General features: G+C 38.6%; 1 pseudogene; it reads left to right on the top strand.

The window, feature by feature from the left end:
- Window positions 1–12,660, top strand: part of LOC114114975 (small ribosomal subunit protein eS8-like) — a 67,939-nt pseudogene that overhangs the window by 48,523 nt on the left and 6,756 nt on the right.

Below are 12,660 nucleotides of genomic sequence, written 5' to 3'. Positions count from 1 at the left end.
GATAATACTATGCTTTTTTGGCTCTGAAATGGTACAAGGAGGAAGTCATCACCTCTACTATAGGCGGTTGTCATGGAAGGCTAAAAGAAGAAAAACACAAAGTTTATGGCTTTCAGTATGTTTGCCAAGAATATAACATGCTGGAAGGACACGGTACTTCCAGAGGAGAGAAGGAACATGCCCGAAGAGCTCTAGTATGGCTGGAGTATATATATGCTAGTTAACATTATGTGGAATAATGCTGGAGAGTGGGAGAGAGAGATCACTGCAAATGAGGCGAGAAATATTCTCCTAGTATGATATACTCATATGCAGTCATATGACTTGGAGTCCTTAGGTGTCATACTCGAGAGCAGATGGCATTCTAGACCAGTGGAGAGTCACTGAATGATTGGTTTAACAATGGATTATAAAAGTGAAATATGCAGTATTTTTTATAAAAAAAAAAATTGCAAGAGACCTTGGAGAGTATGTTGGGGTGAACTGGCACTGGAGACAAGAGAACAGAGTTTATTCTGCAATGAAACCTAAGAGAAAGCATTCAAACCAAGGATTTAGAAGTGAGAATGAAGTCGGATAAATCACTTAAAGAATAATTAGGAAGACGACAGATCATCTATGAGAAGTAAAAGTAAAAAGAGACACTTAAGGTTCTAGCTTATCCTTTTAATTGCAATATAAAGTAACCTTGGAAGAAGAGTTTGGGATAAGATGAATACACTGGCTTTGGTGAATTATATGTTGAAATTGTAATTTCAGGATAATATTCAAGTGGAAGTATCCACTACGTTTTTGCATGTGGAATTTGGAAAGTAGTTCTGGGTAGGAGACATGGATTTGAGAGTTATTAGAATATAGAGAGACATGAGACCCACAGAATGGATCCATTTATCTGAGGAAAATAGAGAGAATGAAAATATAAAAGAACCCAGATGAAGTCCAACAAGGTGACTGGGCTAGCCTCTAGGAATCTAAACTATTAAGAAGACAAAGGAAGGGTTAGTTAAAAAAAAAAAAAACAACAACTTGTTAAACAATGCAAGAGAGTCTGGTATCAGCAGGATAAGCAAGTCATGTTTGACAACTTTTCATTAAATACATTTTTAACAAAAGAATGTTCACTATAAATCAATAAAAACTATGGTTTGAGGACACACTATGATAATCTATACTTATATTCAGGAGTTGAATAAAAGGTATGACCACCTCTGTGCTAAGGCACAGACAGAGAGATATGTCCTGTGCATAACAGGTGCTCAGGAAAAATTTTTGGAATGCAAAGGTATCCATAAAACACCTGAGAGGTAAAACAAAGCCACGTAATGCCGAATAAAGGAGAGTGACGGACAGAGAAGTTAGGTCAGCTGTGGCAGAGGATAAACCAACCTTCTACCAGAACCACTCCACAAATCTTTTTTCAATTTGTGAACACCAAAATTATCCTGAAAACAGAAGAAGGAGCTTGTTAGCATAGGAGAAAAAAAAAAAAAAAAGGTGGGTGGCTTGGATTTTTTCCTACGTTATATAGGTTAACAAGGAATATTTCACTTTAGTTTTCTTTTCTGATAATAGATAATTTGTTTGTTGAAAATTAAAGCAATCGCTTTCAAGAGGTGCCTTCAGATTCCAAGATGAAATAAGAGAATGCATACCTTTCAAATCCGGAGATATTTCTATCATTTACCTTATTGACCTTGATCTTTCTGGGATGAAAAGTAGTTTGCAGTTTGTTTTTGTTGTGTTTCTGCCCTCAAATGTCAGTGCCTTCCATTAAACTTTGGAAGGCATTTTTTCCTCCGGAACCACCCTTTCAGGAACTTAGCTTATTTATGCTTTCTTCTCTAACCTTTACTTTCAAAATCAACTTCTGGAAAAATAATGTAAGTCTCATATCATAGTATTCATTTAAGATAGCAATATGCTAATTAATCAATATATCAGCTAACTACACCTGTCAGATGTTGGTAAGTGTGTCTAATTTCTTCTGTTTAAGGTACCAATGAAACTGTTAGTGTGATGTATTTGGATAAGTGATAATGAATAAGAACGAGTTTTGAACACTGAAATCACAGTATGTAGTAGCTTTCCTTGGTATAAATGTATTAAAATAAAATCCTCTTCCCTTCCAGTTCAGAAGGTGACTATTTAATTATGTTTCTCTTTTCAGAAAGTAAATAGTTCCAACTTAAATGGATACACTTAAAGAGAAGCTATCTAATTTTTTAATGTGTTAATAGAAACATAGGTTATTCCTCTCTGCTCCAGAACTTCCCTTATGCATTTTATCTCCCATATTCCCTTTAATCCAACTACACACACACTCACACACACACACACCCCTTTAGGAAGAATTCTCTTGATCTTCTCTTATAGACAGGTGAAGACCTTTAAGAAGTCATTTATCCCCTGCCCTTCATTCAAAGAAATGTAATCTAGCTTTGAACAATTTTGAGTATTATATATACATTCACTGTGAAAAATTATGTTTTATTATAAATATGAGTATTTTCATATGTATTTATGGTACATTTGCTTTCTTTAATCAAAATATTTTCTTTAAGTAGTAATTTAAATAAATCTATCCTATTTGCTGGAGAAGGAAATGGCAACCCACTCCAGTATCCTTGCCTGGAAAATGTCATGGACAGAGGAGCCTGGCAGGCTGCAGTCATGGGGTCACAAAGAGCTGGACACGACTGAGTGACTAACACTCACACTCACCCTATTTGCTGGCTGAAGTCATTGTCATTTTGCTTTTACGTATCCATGTCTTTCAAGAAAAATGTCCCTTTTCTATATAAGATTTACTTTTATACTTGATAATAGGGTTTTTTTTTTTTTTTTTAGTGAGTATAGCTAGGTGTCATCTATGGTATAAGAAGCCTTTTTTTTTCCCCCTCTATCCAATTCCCTAGGTTAGAATTTGCTAATAAATAGTTTTAACATTTTTTTTGGATGGATGTTAACCAACTTTATTGTGGTAATCATTTCACAATATTATGTCCTATGTTGTATATTGTATATATTGTATTTTGTATGTCATTATGTTGTATGCCTAAAATAGTTTTAACTTAAAAAAAAAAATTTGTAAATGTCTCTTTAAAAAACTCTCAGATTACATCACTTCACTAGTAACCTGTTTTTCTGTCCTGTTGCTCCTTCCTCCTGCCCCTCCTTCTCATCTTTCTTCCCTTTTTGCTTTCCCCAAGTGCTTACTAGCGTACACGGTGTACACGTGACATATAGGTGCTCCAGATTCCCACTGCTGCCGGAACGCGTCCACAAAACCTCACGACGCGGGATGGCACGCATTCAATACCTTGCAGTCCGGGAGCTGGGGAGTCCTCATCACACGGTCTCAAGCAGGGCTGCGTTTCTTCTGGAGTCTCTACGGGGAACGTTTCCTGCTTCCAGAGTCTACCTGACTCTATCCTTGGCCCATGGCACCTTCCTCCATCTCCAAAGCCAACAAGGCAGCAATTTCACTCTCTCTCTCTCCTCTGTTCCCTTTTCATTTCTACCTGTCTGACTCCATTTTCTTGTGTTTTCTCTTATCTGCACCATTGTGACTATATTGGACCCAGGTGTATAATCCAGGATAATCTTTTCATCTCAAAATCACCAGTGTCATCACATCTGCAAAGTCTTTTTTTTTTTTTTTTTGCCAAGAGATTAATTAGTCACAGATTCTGGGCACACATCTTTGAGGAACCACAACTTTGTCTAACACAATACACATTTTATAACTCTTTAAAATATGGAAGTTATAGCAAAATGTTGAAAATGCTAATATATTTGTAAGCATATATGCATATATGTTGATTTGCAAATATTTTATACATATGTTCAAATAAATAACACAGCTTAGTATATGGTGACTAGGATAACTGATGTATTTCTAATGCTTCATAGATTTTAAAGCTTTTATTCAAAAATTGCACTTTAGTACATGAAAAGATGTTCAAAATCACTAATTATTAGAGAAATGCAAATCAAAACTATGATGAGGTATCACCTCACACCCAGGCGGAATAGCCATCATCATAAAGTCTACAAACAATAAATGCTGGAGAGGGTGCAGAGAAAAGGGAACGCTCTTACACTGTTGGTAGGAATGTAAATTGATACAGCCACTGTGGAGGACAGTATGAAGGTCCCTTAAAAAACTAAAAATAAAACTGCCATATGATCCAGCAATCCCACTCATGAACATATATCCAGAGAAATCCATATTGGAAAACGTACATGCACCCTGATACTCACTGCAGCACTATTTACAATAGCCAAGACATGGAAGAGGCCTGCTTGTCCAATGACAGAGAGATGGATAATGCAATAGGATATTACTCAGCCATGAGGAAGAAAGAAAGAATGCCATTTGCAGCAACATGGATAGCCCTAGAGATTATCACACTAAATAAAAAATCAGAAAGATAAATATCATATGGTATCATTTGTATTTGGAATCTACAAATTAAAAAAAAAAAAGACACAAATGAACTAACTTTCAAAATAGAAACTGACTCATAGACTTTGCAAACACACTTATGGTTGCCAAAGTGGAAAGATAGGTAAGGAGTTCGAAATTCACAAATTCACACTGCTATGTATGAAACAGACAATCAACAAGGACCTACTCTACAGGACAAGGAAGTCTACTCAACATTCTGCAATAACCTATGGGAAAGGAGTCTGAAAAACGATGGGGCAACACACATATATGAGGGAACCACTTTGCTGTACATCTGAAGCTAACACAACATTGCAAATTCACCATAATAGTAAAAAATTCTAATTGTCATTTGAAGCTTCCTTAAAAGCTCATATATTTCCTGCTATCACAAAGTTTTTTCTTTGTTCTTGCATCCATCCAATTGCGTTCTCATTCACTCTTCTTAAGAAAGATACTAGTTAATAGGGCTTTTTGGCTAACAAGTTCAGTGATTCAAGTGGTCTATTAACAAACTTATTGATATATAAGGAATGTGGTATAAAAGTCTTGATACAGCTCTTTCCAGCCAGTGCTGAGCAATGGGCCATCTTTCAGGACAAATGGCACAAGCCTCAGAAACCCAGAGGCAAAAGAAAGCCCAACCAAAAAATATGAACGGGGACTCCTCGCTGCCAACCAAACATTGGCCCCCACCGCATATACACAGTCAATGTGCAGGAGCAGCAAGTGCCTGGCCTTGAGGCTGGACGTGGGGAACTTCTCCTGGGCTCCCAGAGCTGTACGCGCCGGATGAGGATCATGGATGTTGTCTGTAGCGCATCTAACAATGGGCAGGTCCCTTCTAGGAGCCTGGTGAAGAAGTGCTTTCTGCTGGTTGACAGCACACCATAGGGACAGTGGCCCCCTGCGCTACCTCTGGGGGCCAAGGAGGAGGCCAGGCTGACTCCCGAAGAGGAAGAGATTTTTAACAAGAAACGATCAAAGAAAATGCAGAAGAAATACCTTGAAAGGAAAAAGAATGCCACAATTAGCAGTCTTCCAGGGGAGCGGCTTCAGCCCTGCAAGCTTCTTGCCTGCATCGCTCCAAGACCAGGCAGGCGTGGCCCAGCACAGGGCCACGTGTTAGAGGAGGAGCTGGAGTTCTGGCTGAGGAAGATCAAGGGCCAAAAGGCCAAGAAACCCCCTTCCCTCCTGTCTTCAATTCAGTTAAGTCGCTCAGTCGTGTCCGACTCTTTGGGACCCCGTGAATCGCAGCACGCCAGGCCTCCCTGTCCATCACCAACTCCCGGAGTGCACTCAGACTCACGTCCATCGAGTGGGTGATGCCATCCAGCCATCTCATCCCCTGTGGTCCCCTTCTCCTCCTGCCCTCAATCCCTCCCAGCATCAGAGTCTTTTCCAATGAGTCAGCTCTTCACATGAGGTGACCAAAGTACTGGAGTTTCAGCTTCAGCATCATTCCTTCCAAAGAAATCCCAGGGCTGGTCTCCTTCAGAATGGACTGGTTGGATCTCCTTGCAGTCTAAGGGACTCTCAAGAGTCTTCTCCAACATCACAGTTCAAAAGCATCAATTCTTCGGCGCTCAGCCTTCTTCACAGTCCAACCCTCACATCCATACACGACTACTGGAAAAACCATAGCCTTGACTAGATGGATCTTAGTCCGCAAAGTAATGTCTCTGCTTTTGAATATGGTTAGCTCATGCAATAAAGGCATTTACCGTTCTAAAAAAAAAAAAAGTCTTGCTACAGCCAAGAAAAATTACATTAATCACTTCACCTCTGTATATGAGATCTATTACTCTAATCTAGCAGATTAAATTTATGTCAGAAGAGCTTTCAACCCCAAACCTAAAATCTAACAATTTAAACAGCCATATCAAGCTTTTCTTTAGTGAATATGGATGTAGTTAACAGACCAACTTCTGCCATGAAAATTTATGATCGCACACCTAATTCAATTTGATTTAAACCACTTAACACTGTGTAGTGAAAAGAACACTGGTCTAGAATCAGATTGATACTGGCGTAAACTCTGACTTGGTTGCCCCAGGAGACTATGACTTTTGGCTCATCTCTTGCGTTCTCTTAAGTTTTCATGTTTTCATGTGAAAGATGGAAATAATAACATGCATCCCTATAATTCTTACAACAGTGGCTCCCTGAGAGGATGCTAAGGATTCAAAGGATTCTAAGTAAATGACAGCAGGTTTCAGCACTGCTGCTGCTAAGTCACTTCAGTCGTGTCCGACTCTGTGAGACCCCATGGATGGCAGCCCACCAGGCTCCCCCGTCCCTGGGATTCTCCAGGCAAGAACACTGGAGTAGGTTGCCATTTCCTTCTCCAATGCATGAAAGTGAAAAGTGAAAGTGAAGTCGCTCAGCCGCATCCGACCCCATGGACTACAGCCTATCGGGCTCCTCCGTCCATGGGATTTTCCAGGCAAGAGTACTGGAGTGGGGTGCCAATGCCCAACCATCTTTAAAAGAAGAAAGAACAAATCATGGAACAAGTCATTAAGTCATGAGCATAATCAAAGCAAAATGAAAACAAAAAATTAATAGAGATATGCTTTACTACATCTGAAAGAAAGAAACTTAGCCAAGTAGTCAGGTTGCTGCTGCTACTGCTAAGTCACTTCAGTCGTGTCCGACTCTGTACAACCCCACAGACAGCAGCCCACCAGGGTCCCCCGTCCCTGGGATTCTCCAGGCAAGAACACTGGAGTGGGTTGCCATTTCCTTCTCCAATGCATGAAAGTGAAAAGTGAAAGTGAAGTCGCTCAGCCACGTCCGACCCCATGGACTGCAGCCTACCGGGCTCCTCCGTCCATGGGATTTTCCAGGCAAGAACACTGGAGTGGGTTGCCATTTCCTTCTCCAATACATAGAAGTGAAAAGTGAAAGTGAAGTCGCTCAGTCGTGTCCGACTTTGCGACCCCATGGACTGCAGCCCACCAGGCTCCTCCATCCATGGGATTTTCCAGGCAAGAGTACTGGAGTGGGTTGCGGTTGCCTTCTCCGAGTAGTCAGGTTAGGTACTAGGTAAATTTCTAATAATACACACGTTTGCCTCTATATTCAGTTTTCAAATGTACTTACACTTGCCAGATATTAAGAAATCTGTGGGTTCCCCCCCTTTTTTATCATATTACTTGTTCAAGCTATTTTGATTCTTCCTTCTTTTTGTAAACATCTTTTTTTATCATAGTCTTTCTTATGATGCTATGCCTTGGACCAGTCAAACAAGATCACTTCAAAATTCAAAACTTGATGCTCATTTGACCTTTGCTTTATATATATATATAGTATAATTATATATAATACTATATATATATATATAATATTCAATACTATAACTTTATGTTTTCCTTGTACCACTACAGAAAAATATCTCATTCTTTTTATCCAGAATACAATATTATATATAATATTGCATGTATAAAACACATGCTATATAAAACAACATAAATATTACCCTCATATGTAATGTTAACAAAAAGTTAAATATTTACATAAATTAAAGAATTATATTTTTATTTATAAAATTAACATAAAATGGACACAAACATATACACATAAACAGGCACACACCTACAGTGCTGTTGAAATAATGACTAGTGAAATATCTTCCCAGATGATGTCCTTGCTATCTGCCTTCTTATCTAGCTTCTCTACTTAATCTAATCTAATCTATTTTCGAATTGTCAAGATAGTAATCCTCCTCACCAGGCATGTTTGATTGTTTCTCTTTGTTCTAAAATGTCAAGTGGAAGTCCATTTTCTCTAGGAGGATATTAGTGGGATAACTCAGGGGCATGGTCTATGAGGGCCTTTGTAGTCAGCCCTTCTGAACTCTCCAGTTTGATCCCTAGGCCTCATTACTACTCTCATCACTCAAATCCTGAATGCTTGTTGGTGTTCTTTTCCCCTTACGGACTTCCCTGGTGGCTCAGACGGTAAAGCGTCTGTTTACAATGCGGGAGACCTGAGTTCCATCCCTGGGTCGGGAAGATCCCCTGGAGAAGGAAATGGCAATCCACTCCAGTACTATTGCCTGGAAAATCCCATGGACAGAGGAGCCTGGTAGGCTACCGTCCATGGGGTCGCAGAGTCAGACACGACTGAGGGACTTCACTTTCACTTTTCCCCTTACAGTCACTTGGATGATTTCTCTCTCTGTTGGGCTGACCTTCTACATTGAATATGCCCTCTAACTACCTGGCATACTTTTCATTATCTATAATTTTATTTCACAATTCTAGTCTTCTGGAGAGCTTTTCTTAATTCATTTAGCCAGTATTCATCACTTTCCCTTTGTGCCTTCAGGTTTCCACGCCTTCTTCTGCGGTCCTTTTGCACTATTCTGGGGGACTGTGCATATACTCATTACTGTCCCACCCAGACTTCATGATGCCACAGGCCATATATATGCACTTCTAGCACAGTGCTCCTGACACGGAAGGAATACAAGAAAGGTTAGTCGGTAAGTAAACAGACAAACGAATGGAGCTGGTATTTCTGAAATTCAGTGTGTAAAACCATCTATAATTATTATATTAATGCTATATAAATATATGCTTTTTTTTTTAATTAAACAATCTAGAATACACTGCGTGCAAGGTTATGGACTTTGAGCATTTCTCCCTATTGTACTACCTTCCCAAGAGATACTTCTCCTCAACAGGCCTTCTTCTTCCTTGAGACACAACTCTATTTAACTTAGGTCAGTTAAGAACCCTACAATAGCTTGTAAGTGATCAAGTGAAAGGAAGAGCCTCGAGTCTCTAACTCTAAATCAAAAGTTAGAAGTGATTAAGTTTAGCAAGGAAGATATGTCGAAAGCCTAGAAAGGCAGAAAACTAGACCTCTTGTGTCAAGTTATGAATGCAAAGGAAAAGTTCTTGAAAGAAATGAAAAGTGCTGCTCTAGTGAACACATGAATACTAAGAAAGTGAAGCAGCCCTATGGCTCATATCAAGTTTTGGTGGTCCGGATAGGTCAATCCAACCACAACATTCCTTTAAGTCAAAGCTTAATCCAGAATAAGGCCCTAACTTCAAACCTGCACCTAACATCAAAGTACAAGTCGAAGCAGCAAGTACTAATGCAGGATTTGCAACAAGTTATCCAGAAGATCTAGTTAAGATAATGAATAATGGTGGCTACCCAAAACATCAGATTTTCAATGCACAAAATATAGCATTGTCTTGGAAGAAGCTGCCAGCTAGGACTTTCATAGCTGGAGAAGAGGAGTCAATGCCTTGCTTCAAAACTTCAGAGGACAGCCTGACTTTCCTGTTAGGGGCTAATGAAACTGGTGACTTAAAGTTGAATCTGATGCTCATTCACCATTTTTAAAATCCTGGGATCTTTAAAGATTATACTATATCGACCCTGCCTACATAGACCCTTTCTGAATATTCACTGGAAGGACTGATGCTGAAGCTGAAACTCCAATACTTTGGGCACCTGATTCGAAGAGCTGACTCACTGGAAGAGACCCTGATGCTGAGGAAGATTGAAGGTGGGAGAAGGGGATAACAGAGGATGAGATGGCTGGATGGCATCACCGACTCGGACGTGAGTTTGAGTAAACTCCAGGAGTTGGTAATGGTCAGGGAGGCCTGGCATGCTGCGGTCCATGGGGTTGCAAAGAGTGGGACATGACTGAGCGATTGAACTGACTGACTGACCCTGCCTATACTCAATAAAGAGAACAGCAGAGTCCGGATGACAGCATGTCTACTTATCATATGGCTTAGTAAATATTTTAACCCCAGTGTTGTTACTGATTGATTCTTCTCAGTAAGAAGACTCCTTTCGAAATATTACTGCTCATCGATGACATGTCTGACCGCCTTTAAGAGCACTGTTGGATCTGGTCAATGAGGTTCAAGTTGTTTTCATGGCTCCTCACCCTACATCCATTTTGTAGCTTGTGGATCAAAGGATAATTTCAACATTCAAGTCTTATTCTTTAAGAGCTACATTTCATAAAACTATAGCTGCTGTACATGTTTACTTCACTAATGGATCTGGAAAAAAGTAAACTGAAAACCTTCTAGAAAGTATTCACCACTCTAGATGCCATTAAGAACATTTATGAGTCTTGGGATGAGGTTAAATATCAACCTTAATAGGAGTTTAGAAGGAGTTGATTCCAACCCTCATGAATGATTTTGAGTCATTTGGGACTTCACCTACAGATATGGGGAAAACAGCATAAGAACCAGAATTAGAAGTGGAGCTTGAACATGTGACTGAATTGCTGCAATCTCCTGATAAAACCTGAAGAGACGAGAAGTGGCTTCTGACAGCTGAGCAAGGAAAGTGATTCCCTGAAATGGAACCTACCCCTGGTGAAGATGCTGTGAAGATTGTTAAAATAACAAAGGACTGAGAATATTACATAAACTTAGCTGATAACGCAGTGGCAGAGTTTGAGAGGATTGACTCCAATTTTCAAAGAAATTCTACTGTGGGTAAAATGTTATCAAACAGCATTACAGGCTACAGAGAAAATTTTCCTGAAAGGAAGAGTCGATCAATGTAGCAAATTTCACTATTGTCTTATTTTAAGAAATTGCCACAGCTACCCCAAACTTCAGCAACCACAATCCTGATCAGTCAGCAGTTATCATCATTGTGGCAAGACCCTCCACCAGCAAAAACATTACAACTTTTTGAAGTTTCAGCTAACCGTTAGCATTTTTTAAACAATAAAACATAGTTTTAATTAAGGTATATACATTGTTTTTTAGACATGCTATTGCACACTTATTAGTCTACAGTATAGTGTAAACAACTTTTATTGGAACTGGGGAATCAAAACATTCACTCTATTCAGTTTGTTAAAATACTTGCTTAGTTGTGATGGTCTGGAACCAAACCTATAATGTCTTTGAGATATGTTTATAATCCAACTCTGCACAGTTTAACTCCCAAACTATCATAGTTTCATTAATACAGAGGTATAGCATATTAACAACTGAAACTTGTAATATATTCACGTTTACAGGAAGTGGCTACTAAATGTACTTCTAGGAGAAAAGCAGGTATTTGAATTTAAAAATATTTTAAACTACTAAATTTCTGGAAAAGTTAGACTGTGTAATTAACCACTATGCAAAACTGGAGAATAAATGGGTTTGGAGCATCACTGTTTGTAAGAGTTTTAAATGTTGGAACATAGAAAATTATAAATTTGAGGTAATCTCTCATATTCAATAAATTTACTTTGAGCAGTGCAGAAAAGATCATGCAGGTCAAGTAAAACGTGAGTGTTTATGATTTAACACAATTGTCTTATTTTTAAATGTCATATATCAATTTTTTAAAATTAAATATATTAGGTAATTTTTACCAAAGTTTAGGCAATATAGATCCATTATATAACTGACAAGGAATGACTCACCTTGTGCTTGGGCTTAAAAAACTAAATCTAATTGACTTTAAATTAAATTAGTCAAATCCACTGTTTATTTGGCATAGAAAAGCAATTCCACTGAAAAACAGTTGACTGACATTTGAGAGTTATATCTTAGTTATAATATTCAATTATATAATTGGCAGTCAGGAAACAAACTAGTGTGTACTAATATGAAACATTATTTCTTACCTTGTTTAAATATAAAATTTATATTCAGCTGGCAAGAAGGTTATTATGCAAAATATCAATAAAATAAGCATATTGGAAACAGACTGAAAATTCACATTCAAACTCAAGATTCTCATTGTTCTGATTTATTTAGATAATAACCAACCAGCTGCCTAAGGACTGTATGGAGGATGTGTGTTAATAGTGGCATACACGTGAAATAGCCAATTTTAACCTTTGTTGCAACATAATGCATTTGACATTTTAAAAAATATAAAAATTCTTATATTCCAAAAGAAACCTCATTGATAGTGAATTGCCAATTCTATTTCTCTCTCTCTCTCTTTTTTTTTCCTGGCAACCAGGAGACCCAGATGCTCAGCGCTGGAAGATATTTCTTCCAATAGCAGCATCTGGCGTGCTGGCAGACTCCATAAGCAATTTTGTTTTACAGCTTTAAAGCAGCTTCTGGGTCTATTACATGGTTAATCTGATGGGCTGTCTGGACTGCCTTGTCCTCCTGGATGCCATATGCCAACAGCAAGAGACGCAGTGAACTATCTGCCCATTAGGGTTGCTATAAAGAGCACACCTGAAAAAAACCAGC

This window comes from Ovis aries, chromosome 5 (genome assembly GCF_016772045.2).
Source record: "Ovis aries strain OAR_USU_Benz2616 breed Rambouillet chromosome 5, ARS-UI_Ramb_v3.0, whole genome shotgun sequence".
NCBI lineage: Eukaryota > Metazoa > Chordata > Mammalia > Artiodactyla > Bovidae > Ovis > Ovis aries.
Note: the sequence above shows the minus strand (reverse complement) of the source record. Positions and strands in the feature narration are given on the sequence as shown.